This window comes from Anser brachyrhynchus (assembly GCF_964034855.1).
Source record: "Anser brachyrhynchus genome assembly, chromosome: Z".
NCBI lineage: Eukaryota > Metazoa > Chordata > Aves > Anseriformes > Anatidae > Anser > Anser brachyrhynchus.
This window is the reverse complement of record NC_137697.1, coordinates 10,999,217-11,013,650: the sequence shown is the minus strand read 5'-3', so window position 1 is coordinate 11,013,650 and position 14,434 is coordinate 10,999,217. Positions and strand designations below refer to the sequence as shown.

Sequence of the window (14,434 nt, the reverse complement as noted above, 5' to 3'; positions counted from 1 at the left end):
CCTATGCCAGTTACACACCTCTCAGAAATTACTTTCCCACTGCGGCGGCCTTTACATTTTCCTTCTGCCACTGCCTCTGCTGTGCCGTTTACTCGCTGCCGTACAGCACCTCCAGGACACGGGCAGCGTGTGGCTCAGCACCCAGCTGGCAGGAGGCTGCACGTCCCAGACCTCCGTGGCTCCGCACTACACACTAAGCCCGATTCAGCAGACATAACTCGGTCACATTCAGCATCCCCGCCTCAGTGATGGTGGGCAGCCCAGTGACTTCACACTCCAGCTAAAGCCTCTGTTTAAGGAGCTGGCAAGCCAGGCTCTTAGCAAAAGCAGAGCACAAAAACTAACTAAATCAATGGAAAGCCTCCAGCAGAACGAGCAGACAGCAAACATGTGACTAAATGTCCAAGATCTGGTCTTGAATGCTGTGCAGTTCTCCGGCCAGCTGCTGGCCTCACACCCTTTTCCCTGCCAGGAGGAAACACGTATGGGATTTAACTGTGTGCCAAGGGTGGATCTGACCCCACTGCTCAGAGCCAGCTCGAAGCACAGGCGCTTGTACAGCTGAATATAAGCTTTACTTTCAAGACGTAAAAACATGCAGTTCTTATGTGAATCACTCTACATACGAGTCAATATTACACTGTGTCAGCAATGTGATTTGGTGTAAGACTAGCAAATCTGTGTCCTTTTTTTTCTTGTGCTATGGTGAAAATTACAATTACCTAAGTGGATTTCCTCAGGAGCTCTGACATCGCAGATCAGCCCCTGTAGCAACATATCAGGTATGGAGTATATCTAATTAAGTTTATGGGAAGGCCTCAGCAAGACTGTGCTGGGCAGAGCTCTGCAAGATTGTCAGGATTCATCACCTAGCAATAGGCTAAGAGAGGGGCTGTATGTTCATGAGGAGCATTTGCAGATGCAGGCACACTCACATGGAAAAACAAAAAAGTAGAACAAAACAGTACTGGCTGGCTAAAAAACTGTATTATTATTATTTCATCTGTATTACTCAAGCATTACATATGGATGTTCTCCCACGTTATCTCAAAAATTATTGTTCAAGTTACATTTCCTTGTTGGACTTCCTCAGTTGACCATCTCCCCCACCCTCAAAACAGAAGTGCTACAACCCTAAAAGTAGTTTAGTGATTTAAAATTTATCCTGGGGATGACAAAGCTCTGTTCATTTCATATACACAGTCCTGTAGTAGTAATACTGCAAATCAGGATACATATAGGTTTATAGCATCGTGTCCTAGATTTAAGCATAGGAACACAAAATATTTCTCATTTTTTTAATCTAGAGGTAAGATCACAAAGATCACTTATTTCATCAGTATAGTTAAAGTCACCAGATAAAAGGCGACACTGTAGTTAAGTTTTATTTGTATCATGATTTTTACGTAGGACTTGTGGACCACACCTCATCTGGAAGGGATTTAAAAATCATTATGTGCTCTTAAACACTGAGAGAGAAATCAGTTGGTCCAGTAGACTGCAGCATCTGAGCAGGGATTATTTTTGTCCATTTAATGCATTTACTGTAACATGCAGACACAGTGGGGAAAGGATCAAATCAGGACACGTTCATTTCTGTTCTACTGGCCATTTTGAAAGAGACAGTGAATAGAAGCTGGTACATGTATCAGATTTCACTGAGAAATACTGACTTTCCACATTTCAGCAGAACCAAGGAGGAATTTCCAAATTTTATTTCAGTTCATACGTCTAATGAAAGGGAGTGGTATGCAACAGGGAAAAACAGCGTACAGCTTTACCGAGCAAATTTCTATCATAAACTTATCTAAACTTTTAACCAAATCATAAAACAGAGAAGGATGCAGAACAGATTATATAAAAGCCCCACATTGTTTCAGCCCCACAATTTCAACATGAAAACAAACACTTCACTACACCATACTTCCTTATGCATTTCTTAAATAGGCAAACTCTTTTCCCATGGGACATGCAGGTAGCAGAATGAAAGTATTGCTCTAAGAAGGAAACGAAAGCAGGGAACAAAAGCGAAAACTGGACTCATGCATTGCCTTCAACAGCCAGATACATCAGGAACTCAGACGAAATTTGGTAAATGTTACAGAAAATGCCTTAATTAGCAAGGGAGAAGAGAATCTCACAGATGATCCATGGCCTGATAACGCTGAGGACAAGAATCTTAACCACAAACATAGAAGTAAATAAAGACACCGGTGTTCTTCCTATCTGAAGCTCTTTTTAACTAAATAAAATGAACTTTATGGAAGAATTCTCTGAAAACTGATCATCTGAGTTCTAACTATATCTTATTTCAGCCTAAAGTTTTCATTAACAACAAGGTAATGGCCCTTGTATTTCTCCATCCATTCTGCAAATATGGGTGTCTAAAACTCTTATCAGGGAGACGGAGGATTACTACACCTTTAAACTGTAGGACAATTATGATTACAGGTAACTATGTCATAGACCTTTGATTTAGCATCATATTGCAAAGTTAACACCAGAAGGGTTAATGAAGTATGGCTTGCAACTCTGTATGTATTTAATTTGCATTTTGTAACACTTAAGTACGATTGGAGCCACTGAGCAAAGAAAAAAAATAAATAAATCGAGAGATGTGAGAAATTTTCACTGAAAATTTTATCAGTCTGTTTACAGCTTTCTGTGGAAGCTGTTTCCACCCCACTTTTTCCAAAATTACTCATCCAGCTGCCCTCTGTGACTTTCCCTGCTAGCACTGGTTTGGGCCAGAAGGTCAGGAGGGGCACCTGCTTCAGGAACCACTCTAGTGCTGCTGCTCTGCAGTCCTGGGAGAAGAGGCAACATGTTTGTATAAGATTAGTAATTATGGAAAACTCACTGTTCTCTCCAAAGGCCAGAATAAGACCGAGCAGACTAGGTTTTGTATTTGTTTACAGGAGCAGATCATAATCCATGTAAGCGGATCTGTCTGACACAACATAAAACTCCCAATGAAGTTAACAGGAACTTTTTGTTCTAAATGAGTAAAAGACCCATCCCAAAGGACCAAACAGGGTCAAGGCAGGCCTTTGGGTAACACAGAAATGGCTCTAGATCATTGCTGGTTACAGAAACACAAAGCATCCGAGAAAGCTCAGCTGGAGGGAGTAATTTCCAGCCCTACATTTAATTTACAAGTGGAAAATTTGAGGTGAATTAGGATGAGAAGGGGAAGAACTGTGGAAAGCCAGAGGCACATTCAGTGGATGCAAACCCTGAACAGAGCTTTGCCTAGCTAAGAGGTTTTCTGCTGGCTACCCACAGCCATCTGGCTGTCTGAGGTTACATGTTCTTTTCAAATCCCTTTTATAACCTCTACTTAAGAATTTCTAAGTGTATTTCTTATGAAACTTATTCATACTGGCCTCAGACCAAATATGTGAAGCCTTGAAGTCCTTCCTTTATACTTCCAAATAGTTCTACATTTACCATAGAAATATTCTAAATAGACTCATTAAGGAAAGGAAAACTTTCCACAAAAAATTAACCTCATACAATTCTTCCATAACTTTGGTACTTGAGAGAAGTGCATTTCAATGTTTAACACCAGCATTGATCTGGTCTGATTACACACCACGCACACAATGCAGTCTACAAAATTCACCTTTATTCTGCAACATATAGTCTCAATGTTATCCACTCTCTTCACAATAAGATTAGCTGACATATTTTTCACATTTTGCACCCAGCTTACCACAGTCAAGGAACTTGCACAGTCCTGACGCATGTAATATAAAAATACTCCTTATATAAAGCTATACACATACAAAGGCACAGAAAGGTTACCATAAAACTTACCATCACTTGAAGAAAGTGAGTCATTTGCACAGACCAGCGCCAAAGTAAACAGCAGATGCCGAAGATCCATAACTCTAATTCTGTAATAATAAAGGACAAAAAGAGACTTTATTTATAAACTAATATTATTACAGGTATATGACACAAACTATTATCTATTTTTATTGAACTTCTGATTAAATTTAAACTAGAAGCATATTTAGTTTACAGTTTATTGCCTCATACAGTCACATCATTATCCTGCTGCCTGGGACAGATACTATATAGTATTTTTATATGAAGACTAGCTCATGGGTCTCTAGTTCATTTAATACAGAGGAAAAAAATCAGTATTGTCAATCTCTAGCCTGCTTCCAGGAAGTAACCAAAGTAACCACACTCCCCTCCAGAGCAGCCTTTGGGGAACAGATCCCAATGACTAGCCTAGGTTAAATGCGAAAGTAGGAAAGAACAACCTCTCTCTTAGGGAACAAAGACACGATGATTCCCTTTCCAGCTTGCATGCCCCTGAAGCTGTGTTTGTCCTTGCATGACATGTACAATGCTTTCTGAGTCTAGAACTACATGCACTAAAGATGGGAGAAGCGAGCAGAGAATGAATGCTGCAGCAGCTGTAGGCAACAAGTAACCCAGACTAATTCTCTGGTCTGTTCCTACTGGCTTCCCACACAGCTGCAAATGTGCCTCGGTGCCCTGCTCTGCTGTGCTGCGCTTCAGCTTCTGCCATGGGAGATTGTTTGGCACTGAAAACTTGTGTCACTGCTGAGGAGGCACCTTCAAGCATGTCTATGCAGCACATCACACGGACAGTCCTCAACCCAACAAGCTTTTGTAACCTCCTCAGAAAGCACGTTCCTCCTTCTCCCTAATTTATCTGTGCCACACAGACATCACAACCAAATCTCCCTAATTTATCTGTGCCACAACCTCTTCACAACCTGCAACCCTGTTTGAGGGATGCTACGTTGCTTGTGCTGTTATCACCAGCATCTGGAGACAATGGGGAAGGGCAGGACCTGGGTTATGTACTAGGCTAGCACTTCTATATTTGACCATAAAGGGGTACAGCAAACCTTGATTCTACACTGAAGTGCTTTCAGTTGGACATTTTCTGTCTCCATCTGACAGAATATATCAGCAGTGTCCAAGCCACCGAACCCACTACAGAGCAACAACCTCTTAAGTGGGTGCTACCGATTAACATGACCGATGCTGGCAATCTGGCTATTGAAACAGCCCTACTTGAGTGAGCAGTGTGAATTTAGTCAGCAACCGTAAAACACAAGCAGGCTGAATATGAAAAACTATGTTAACATCGAACTTAAAAGACAATTCCCTCTTCTTAATCTTCTCACCAAGAGAACAGATTGACTCGCTTAAAAAAAAAAAAACAAAAAAAACCCCACCACAACTAGTACAAACTCCAGATTCTTCATTCATGCAGTTTAGAACAAAACTTGAAAATCTGAAGTTATTTCTCACATCCTCGTTAACACAACCACTCAGTAATTCTCCAGTTTCATGCCCAGCACAGGGAGAATGTATCCGGACCACCCTGCAGAGCCTAACCCAGGACGCTTCCCACCGCAGCGGGGCTGCCGCAGGGCTGCCTGGCTGCAGCACTCGCCCTGTGCGAGCAGACGTGGCTCTGCCCAAAGGCAGCAGCCTGTCTTCCCGTGGGCAGGGAGGAAGGGAGCTGTATGGCAGGGCTGGATGTGTGCTCGTGAAGGATTAGGGCTGGTGTGGGAGCCTGTGGAGCAGAACCGAGGAGCAGCGGAAGGCTGCAGCTGCTGGAGAGCAGCACAGGGCTGGGAAGAAGTTTACAAAGCAACTACAGGCCAGTGATCCTGTGTGTAGAGAGGAGCTACACTGGCACAGCATGAGGTTCATCCCAGAACAGCGATGTTTTCAGCTAGCTCAATTGTTCCCCCATCTCCATCTGTATTTATGTTTGGAGGATTCTTATTGTTTCTTATTAATAAATCTTCTACAGAAATGCTTCACCGTACTTGCCAGTTCCCCTCCTCTTAGACAGCTTGTACCCTATCAAACAGTACCCACCCCCTACAGCCGCTCCACTTTCTCCCTAAAGTTTTGTTCTCTCTTTCACAGCCCTGAGCACAATGTCACTGTATTTACAACCCTCCTGTGCCCTCTCTGTCGTAACACCCAGACATCCCATACTGCCTCTGATCACACCTCCCCGTTCTCTCGTGTCCACCAACCTCGGCTCATTTTCCTACTGCTCTTCTCCAAACCTTCCTACATCTTCCTGCTCAATGACATTACAAGAAAAAAAAAAACAAAAAACAAAAAACAACCCTCATAGGAGTTCTCCACACAAAATCATCATCACAGTCGGTCATTCATAGCACATCTGTGAGCAGAGGCTTGGTTGTTATAACCACACCGCACCGAGCAACACAGTGATGAGAACGGGATCGTCTCCCACGCGCAGCCATCACAAGCAGGGCTGTCCCCTTTGTGTGCTGGGACATGCAGTTATCTCAGCTTCCTGCAAGGAGGAGTGGTTTGACAGATGGAGCACTAACCCAGGAGTCTGGAAATATATCCCAGAGGTCAACCATCACGTTAAACCTCAGTAAGGCCTTGCCGCTGCAGATAAAAACAATCCTGCTCCAGTACTGCTCTTCCTCGCGTGCTAATGGTCTTGTTTACATACCTGCCTGCAGTGAACGCCATCAGGAAATTGTTCCAGTTAAAATCAATGCATAAACATTTATTTTAACAAATAATTGTAATAAATTGTAACAGAAAAAGCCAACAGGTGTAGTCTGAACATACCCAGTATGGACAAGACTGACGTCAAACATGGTGACTGCTCTCATGTGAAAATACGGAAGGGCCACGCTCCCCACTTTGTACAAAAGGACCTGGAAAAGGCAAATTGTGCTTCTTCCCTTGGAGCTGAAACCCAGAGCCCGTGGGACAGGGCTTGTGCTCAAGGTCACCCTCCAAGCAGAAGGAGCTCTGCAACCTGTGTGAAGCACCAGGGTCTGTGTCGCCTCTCTGCATCGTGCACGTTTACGGAGAGCTCTGCTGAGACACAGGGAAGACTTCTACTTGAGAAGTATCAGAAGCCAAGGCAGGGCTGCATCACCACAGCTGTAGGCTTGTGGGAGAAAATCTACAGCACAACAGGAGCTGCCCCACCACGATACTGATATTGGCGGTACAGAATAAAATTTCAGACAGAAGATTCCTCTGCAGCACCATCTGCTCCACCATCAGACGGCCACCTTGCAGAAAGTTCTCGTGTGGTTTGCAACAGCCTCCTGTTGTTCCTCAACAACACTTGTGCAAGCTCACAAGAACAGTATTGTTCAGAGGCTGCAGTGTTAACCTAGTGAGAGACAGCTTCTCTCCTCTGATCAGCTTTAGGATAAACCTGACCTTTCACAATCTAGTAATCTCTACCTCCCTGCCTGTGTATGAAAGACAAATACCACTAATAAAGTCCCTGTTATTGAGCAGAACAAAACATTTCAGTGTCTTTAATACCTGCTGTTCTAAAGAATAATAGTCTACACCTTGCCCAACTCCTGCAGTTCGCAAGAATGAAGAGAGCTAAAACCAGAAAAATAATTACAACAGCTGACTGTCCTCAAGGCAGCTGAAACTTGACCACAGGAACATTTGGCTAGAGGTCAGCTCAGGCTAATTGCTTCAGTGGAGAAAGGGAGCCAGGAGTTATAAAAGGATAGAAAAATTCCTGGCCCTTTTCTACAGCAGTGTTGGAGTAAGGTCAATCACAAGTGAATTTAAACACATCTCTCCAGTGGGACGTGAACACAGTCAGCACAGACAGGGGAAACCAGGCTAAGAAAATCCATGAAAAAATAAATTGTTTAGTTATAGCCTACTGAGCGGTTTGCATCTACTCTGGACAAATAACTATGTTGACACTCGGAGCAAATCATAAAGAGTTTGCTTATAAACAAAACTGTTGTTTGAAGTGAGATCTTTATGTTTAGATGGGTCCTGAACCTGAAAGGACCTGAAGGAAAGAGAAGGATATTACACTTCATTAAACTATGCCTAAGAAGGAATTTCTGCTTTTGCCATCTCCATTAACTCACTGTACTCCAAGTACTCCAAACATGAGATTTTTTTTTCCCCTGTAACCTCCTTCAGTTTCACTTTGCTTGCCAAATAATACATGTGCAACTATTCCAGAACCAAAGGTGGCTTCTCTGCTGCAAACTGAACAACGTTACTGAGTGAAGGACTAATCTGAGAAGATTTAATATTTTTTTTCTTTATATTTCTACCTTTCATCATTCCATCAATCACAAACAGGCAAGGACACAAGAGCTTGCAGCGCATGCAAACACACATAAATACAGCCATCATCAAGTAGGAATGAGTGCTGAGGAGAAGCGAATGCAAGTCCAGCCTCTCAAGCTCTGTGCCACTCTAAGGCATATTTAATCAACTACAGAATGTGTATGTACATACCCTTGCAGAATTTTTGGGGGGAAGAACCTTTATTTTTTGCAGCGTGTACATTCCTCACAAGCTATCTCATGGCAAGATCAGTGACACTAAGAGAAAATCTTTCTGTGCTTGCATAACATATTTCACACAGGTTTGGCTCAATATGCATAGCTGAAATCACTTTGCCTGCTTACCCTCATTTCACTAAATGCCAACAGGACAGAGTCATTCTGCAGATGAAATGAGTTATAGCCTTTCAAATCAGCACAATCTAAAGCTGCCACAGACCTAAAGACTTCTTTGCTTGCTTGCTGATATTACAGCTTGATTGAGTCATCAGCAGCACTTGGATGAATGCCTGTTTTTATAGAGTCCTTGTCAGTGCTATATACTCGTCCATGTCAACAAACAGAAATAACGAACCATCTCAGTTGGGATGAACAACACACTATTCACCCAGCGTGTGTGGTAATCCAGGATATGAAAAGGACATGAAATAATACCACAGAAACAGAAATTATGCACTGCAGAGAATAAAAAAAAAATCCCATAAGGGGTGCATTTCTGAGGAAATAAACACAACAACAGAAGACTGGGAAAGAATGAGGGGCTGGAACATGGCTGCAATTATTATGCATGGATTCATGCAAATTTGGTGATTATTAAGAGGTAAATCTTCATAAAAAAACTGAAAGAATGGAAAAGAGGCAACTTTGTCTTATTAATTAGAGCTCTACATAAGTCAAATCATTTATAAGAGTTTGAAGTATTCAAGTTGGAAATGGAATCTATGAAAAAAACTGCTCACTTCACATTTCCAAAATCCTTTTTTTTTTTCACCTAAACAAACTTCATTTTGGAATACAGACTATATGAGAGCTCAATTTCAAGACCACATTTGATATATTTCAACAAGTGATTTAATTTACTTATGTCTCTATTGTAATGGACAACTTCAATACTTTGATCAGAGCTGATTTCTTTTTCTCATGGACAGATGTGTCAGCTAATTACTCTGATTTAAACCAAATTTAAACTGGTAACAGGCCAAATGATAATCAATTCTTACATGCTGTTAAGGAGACCTTCAGTGAATCCGCAGTTTAGACATTGTGCTGGGCTTGCACTGAAAGCTCTTCTAGGTTAAAGCAGCTGTAAATGGATACTCTAAGAACCAGACTATGAAGTCCCAGAATGGCTGTGGTATATGGCATATCAATTCTTTATTTACAATACAATCTGTTATGCTTTGACAACAGTAACCTGATGGACCAGGTACATACAGGGAGGACCTTAACATGAAGCTTAGTAGGTCACCTCCTTTGGAAGACATCTACTAAAACAGAACCAATACAATTAAGTTTCTGGCTACCACACGTACAGAAACTTTTCAACTTGGAAAAGTCTAAGCTTCTTTGTTTGCTTTTCATCCCCCAAAAGAAAACAAAGCAGCAAAGTAGATGCATATCACCTGAATGAAATGACATCTAGCTGCTCTCATGCTGATGTGAATCCTTGAGTTGATACCTAGCTTTACATGCTCTTGTATCACTAAGGAAGTGCACCTCAGCCTATGTATGAAAGTGGTAATTTCTTCAGGCTATATAAACACTCTTCTCCACAACAGTGGTAATTTTTCCATGGCTTTGTTTTATTATTATTATTTATTAAGGTAGTAGACAATCAATACACAAAATTCAGTGTTTGGTTTTTTTTTTTTTGATTTGTACAATTGCAAAAGGAAATAAAAGATTTTTTTCTGAGCAAAAAGTATATTGTTTGTTTAAAGAAATCTATCACATCAACTTAATGTCAAATATTATAATAAGAAAGGAAAAGAAATGTCTGAATCTGCACCTAGAACCAACCTCCTAGAAATCTGTGCTAAAAAATTGCTTCTTCTGCATGAAAAACATCTGACTAAGGTAATTATTCTCAATTTACATAAAGAAATTAAATGATATTCCCAGTGCTGTAAAACAATTTTGTGCCAGTGTACAAAAAACAAGTAGCTTTTCAATGTCAGCTATCAGCTTTTCAGCTATCAGTAAAGTTTAAATCCCAACAGGGCTCAGTAGTCTAGACCCAATCCAGCAAAGCAGTTATAGACATCTGATTTTAAGCAGGTACATTTATATATTTAACACAAGAACATGACTAAGTAATTTCCCTGACACAACCAGTGCTCTTAGTACCTTGCAGAAATGATGAAGACTGCGAATACAGGAATGATGCTGGCAAGCAACCTGTGAGGCATTATTGGGAGTTTGGGTTGGAATTTACAGGATTATTTACATGCTTAATATTAAAGCACCTTCTTGTATGTGCTACTGACTGTCACCATACAGCAGGCCAATTATACTGCTCCAGTTAGTATTTTCTTTGCAAGCCCTCTTCTGCATGCTAGTATTTGCATTGAACAATAAGCGTAGTAGCTAACATCTGGGCAGTTATAGCCAGTTACTACAGCCAGTTTCAGCACACTTGTTAGAAAGAAATATGCATCTCATCTCTTGCACTTTTCATCATGGACAGAGATGGGTGCTGCAAGAAAAGCTGATACAAACAATGTAGCTCCTGCTGACCTCAGGTGAAATGGGGTTTGGTTATAGCCAAGCAAGCATCCTCAATTTGTGTTAATCATCTTGAACTCAAACGTGCCTTTCAGATGTCAAAGAGTAATTTCAGGACATCTGGGAGCAACGAGTTCAATTTTAATTGTATTTATACAAAAATGTTTCTCATCCAAGGAAAACATTTTCAAAAAGCTGTAAAATTTAAGTTAAAGACTCTGGTATTTATCCTAGACTAATGGAACTACTTAACAGTTCATTACTATGGGACAAATGAATTACATGGTTCAGTCGCATGCTAAATTATTCATGTAATGCTAATCAGATTAAAGACTACATAACAAAGCCTGTAAGGCATTAAGGAGGTCTTTGATTTAAATACTGGATTAAATGAAAGCTGGTAAAAGACAGACAAAGGACATGAACAGGATTTCTGGGTGACCACTCATGACTCAAAAGTACTCACATATTCACATTGGCCATCTGCTGAAAGGAGCAGGAGAACTTTCACACCTCACACACTGCCACAAACTTTCTCTAAAAATCGCTTGATCAACATATAAAGATTAATAAACTTGACTGAAGGCATAGCTATAAACAGTGCATTTAAACTGGTGCAACTTTGTGTGTCCTGAAGTTCGTATCAGTTTAAAGTATGGTTTATACTGATTTAATTTACATTTACTTTAAGTCTGGTTTAAACTGATGTTGAGTTAGAAAATCAATTTGCATCTTTTAAACAAAACTATTCTTCAGAACAATATGAAGTAAAATTCTCTGTTTAAGAAGTTCTCTGGTAATGAGAACCACCATGACTGCAGCTGCTTTCCATGTCTCATGTCTAAGATCATACCAATACTGTTGCGTGACCCTATTCTCCACAGATTTGGTGCTTCAGGGGCATACAAATCTGAACACACACGCTGTGTGTATTCACCAAAAAGCAGCTTACTGCATTGAACACACACACACACATAAAACGCTTTGCATAGCCATATAGAAAATCCTGAGCTAGATCCTTAATTGTCTAAGTCAACGCATAGTTATGTGAGACTAAATGATATCAGCATGGGGAAAAGATTACTTTGTATTTTTACATGCAGCATTGTCAAACAGATTTTAATTAGGTAAGTAGTAACTGGTGAATAAAAGCTGATTGCTCTCCAAACCTTTTATAAAGTTTTAAAAAGCCAATTAAATTCTCCCTCCAATTCCCGTGGTAAGATCTGGAAATTATAAAATCTGACTATTTTTAAAGTATGCTTTGATGAAGCTTCTCACGTACTAAAACAGAGTATGTCTACTACAAGTGGTTTACAAACACATCCGTTTTTATTTACAACTAAACATACATCCAAACAGGATGTCTAGAACTTTTATAACGAATCAAACACTTCTGATACACATTTTTATGATACAGCTATCAAAGACACCTTTTAAACCAAGAGCTTAGGGTGTATGATGTTAAATCACTTTATATTTAACTGGAGATTTTTCCAAGATTAGTGCATCCAGTATTTCCAAACAGAGAGTGAAATCAGCTCATTTCATTACCTGAATTTATTCAAGTCAGTGTACTGTATTACTGGGTCCCCTAATTTATCTTCTAAGGACTTCAACTTTTCTTCCAGATCACATTTTCAATTCTATCACTGGCATTATTTGAAGCATTCCAATTAGGACAGGACATGAAATAATTCCATATAAGGAACAGAAGAGTTCGTTGTGTGTTGTTTTGTGTGTCTGTGTGTGTTTGTGTGTGCACTTGTATACACTAAATATACACATATACACACAGACTTATTTGACTTTTGCTCAGCTGAAATTTGAAAATGTTTTTTCAGCTGATTACTTGCCATCCCATGAAGAGGAGAAGCTCCACTGCAGGAAGAAGATGAGTAGAAGACAAAAAGTTTGTATGAGAAAGAAGTATGGGAGGCCTTGAAGAAATTTTTTTTTCCCCTTCCATTGGAGAAGTTAGAGTATATGTGACTATGGACCAGCACAGGTTGGAGAGTGAGTCTGGGATGAGAATATTATTAAGAAAGTGGAGACAAGTGGATTGCAGAGGCAGGGAGCATGTCAGCATGACATTTAAGGGCAATAAACTGAACAGCCATGCCTGATAATTTCTATTTAGTGACCCACTTAACAGTCACTAGTTTAGTGAATGGAATTCATTCAGTTAATCTTCTAAGTGGCAACCTGCAGCTAGCACAGTGCTACACAGAAGGCGAATACGACAGAAGTGGATGATGGCAGGTTGCAACTAAAAATTCACATTTGAAACTGAAAGAGCTCAGTCAGAGCCAATGCCCAACATTTCCTCTAAGAAAACCCAACTAATAAAGAATTTAAGTTGTGTCTTCAAAATAAGCAGCAGAAATAGGGATACCAATTTTAAAGCTAATTTACTGTATCTTTTTGTAAAGAGATCTTTCAATACTTTCAGACAGTGTTCTCCATACACAGTCTACAGTGGGGGTCAGGGTCATCATGCATCTATAGACAGGGAAACGGAGACACTGGAAAGAGAAGTGGCTTGCCTGCATTTATACCACAGTCCTGCAGCAGAGTAAGGCATGGACTGCAACTGTGTGCAGTGATTTACCTGCCACAGTGCATTAAAGAGTGCTGTAGATGTAAACCTCCCCCTCCATGTTTACCACTTCTCAAATGTCAGAGATTAATAGTCCCAGCTCTGCACTGTAACCTTTGTTTTTAGGCATCACAGATAAAAGAGATGAACTCTGCACTCATCAGCTAAAAAGGGATACTCTGCAAGGCAAACTGGCTGGCACGTGACAGCATGTCTGTTTCCACCGAAATGACGACTCCCTCCTCTGCAGGAAGACCAACACGGTACAAACTGTCATTAAGAAAGTGAAACTTTGGAGCAGATTCAACTTTTATTTTTTAAGGAAAACAGAGAAGAGTATCCACAATTCTGCATTCCTGTTATTGTTATTTTACACAGGACCAGAAAGAAATAGATGTTCACAGACAGGCTTTGGAAGATACCTGCCTTGAGGGGCTGCTGAGAGCCAGATCCTTCATCTGCTACTACCAGAACTACTGCTCATGCTCATACCTATTTCATGAGGGCTATCCACAAAAATAAATCCCACACCAAGCTAGATCTCTGGACTCACATTACACATGCAGTACAATAAAAATGAGCAGACTAAGGGTGAGGACATTGCACTGTAGCCACAGAGAGTTTTGTGCAACCCTACTGGGGGCCCTCCTGGTCTAAGATGGCAATTATCTGAAGGCTGAATAGCAGCCATGCCTCTGTACCCAGTGCCATGCTGAAACAGGCAGTGAGGGTGTGTTCACATGAGATGGTCAACAGAAGTCCAAGCAACTGGGTCTCCCTTTTAATCAGCGTACCAAGAACTACCCTACTCAACAGCTGGCCCTGCAGACTAAGCTGCAGCTTTTAGTCTCACCAGCATGATCGTGTGTGGAAACCTCCTGCATGGAAGGGAAAGAGCTTGACAGTCCCTTCTGTGGTTCTTAATATCACAGAGAACTTAATTTTGAGCAATAAAAGGCTTCCATTTTAGAAGGACCTTACCATG

General features: G+C 40.7%; 1 protein-coding gene across 14 annotated transcripts in view; it reads right to left on the bottom strand.

The window, feature by feature from the left end:
• GHR (growth hormone receptor) overlaps positions 1 to 14,434 on the bottom strand; it is a 138,813-nt gene that overhangs the window by 67,467 nt on the left and 56,912 nt on the right. For 5 of the 14 annotated variants that reach the window (XM_080575030.1, XM_080575034.1, XM_080575022.1 and 2 more), the window contains one exon: positions 3,820 to 3,899. The gene's annotated coding sequence lies outside the window, so the exon portion shown is untranslated. Of the gene's footprint in view, positions 1 to 3,763; positions 3,900 to 14,434 lie in introns of all 14 variants that reach the window. The other 9 variants (XM_080575032.1, XM_080575029.1, XM_080575025.1 and 6 more) reach the window with 4 other exon arrangements.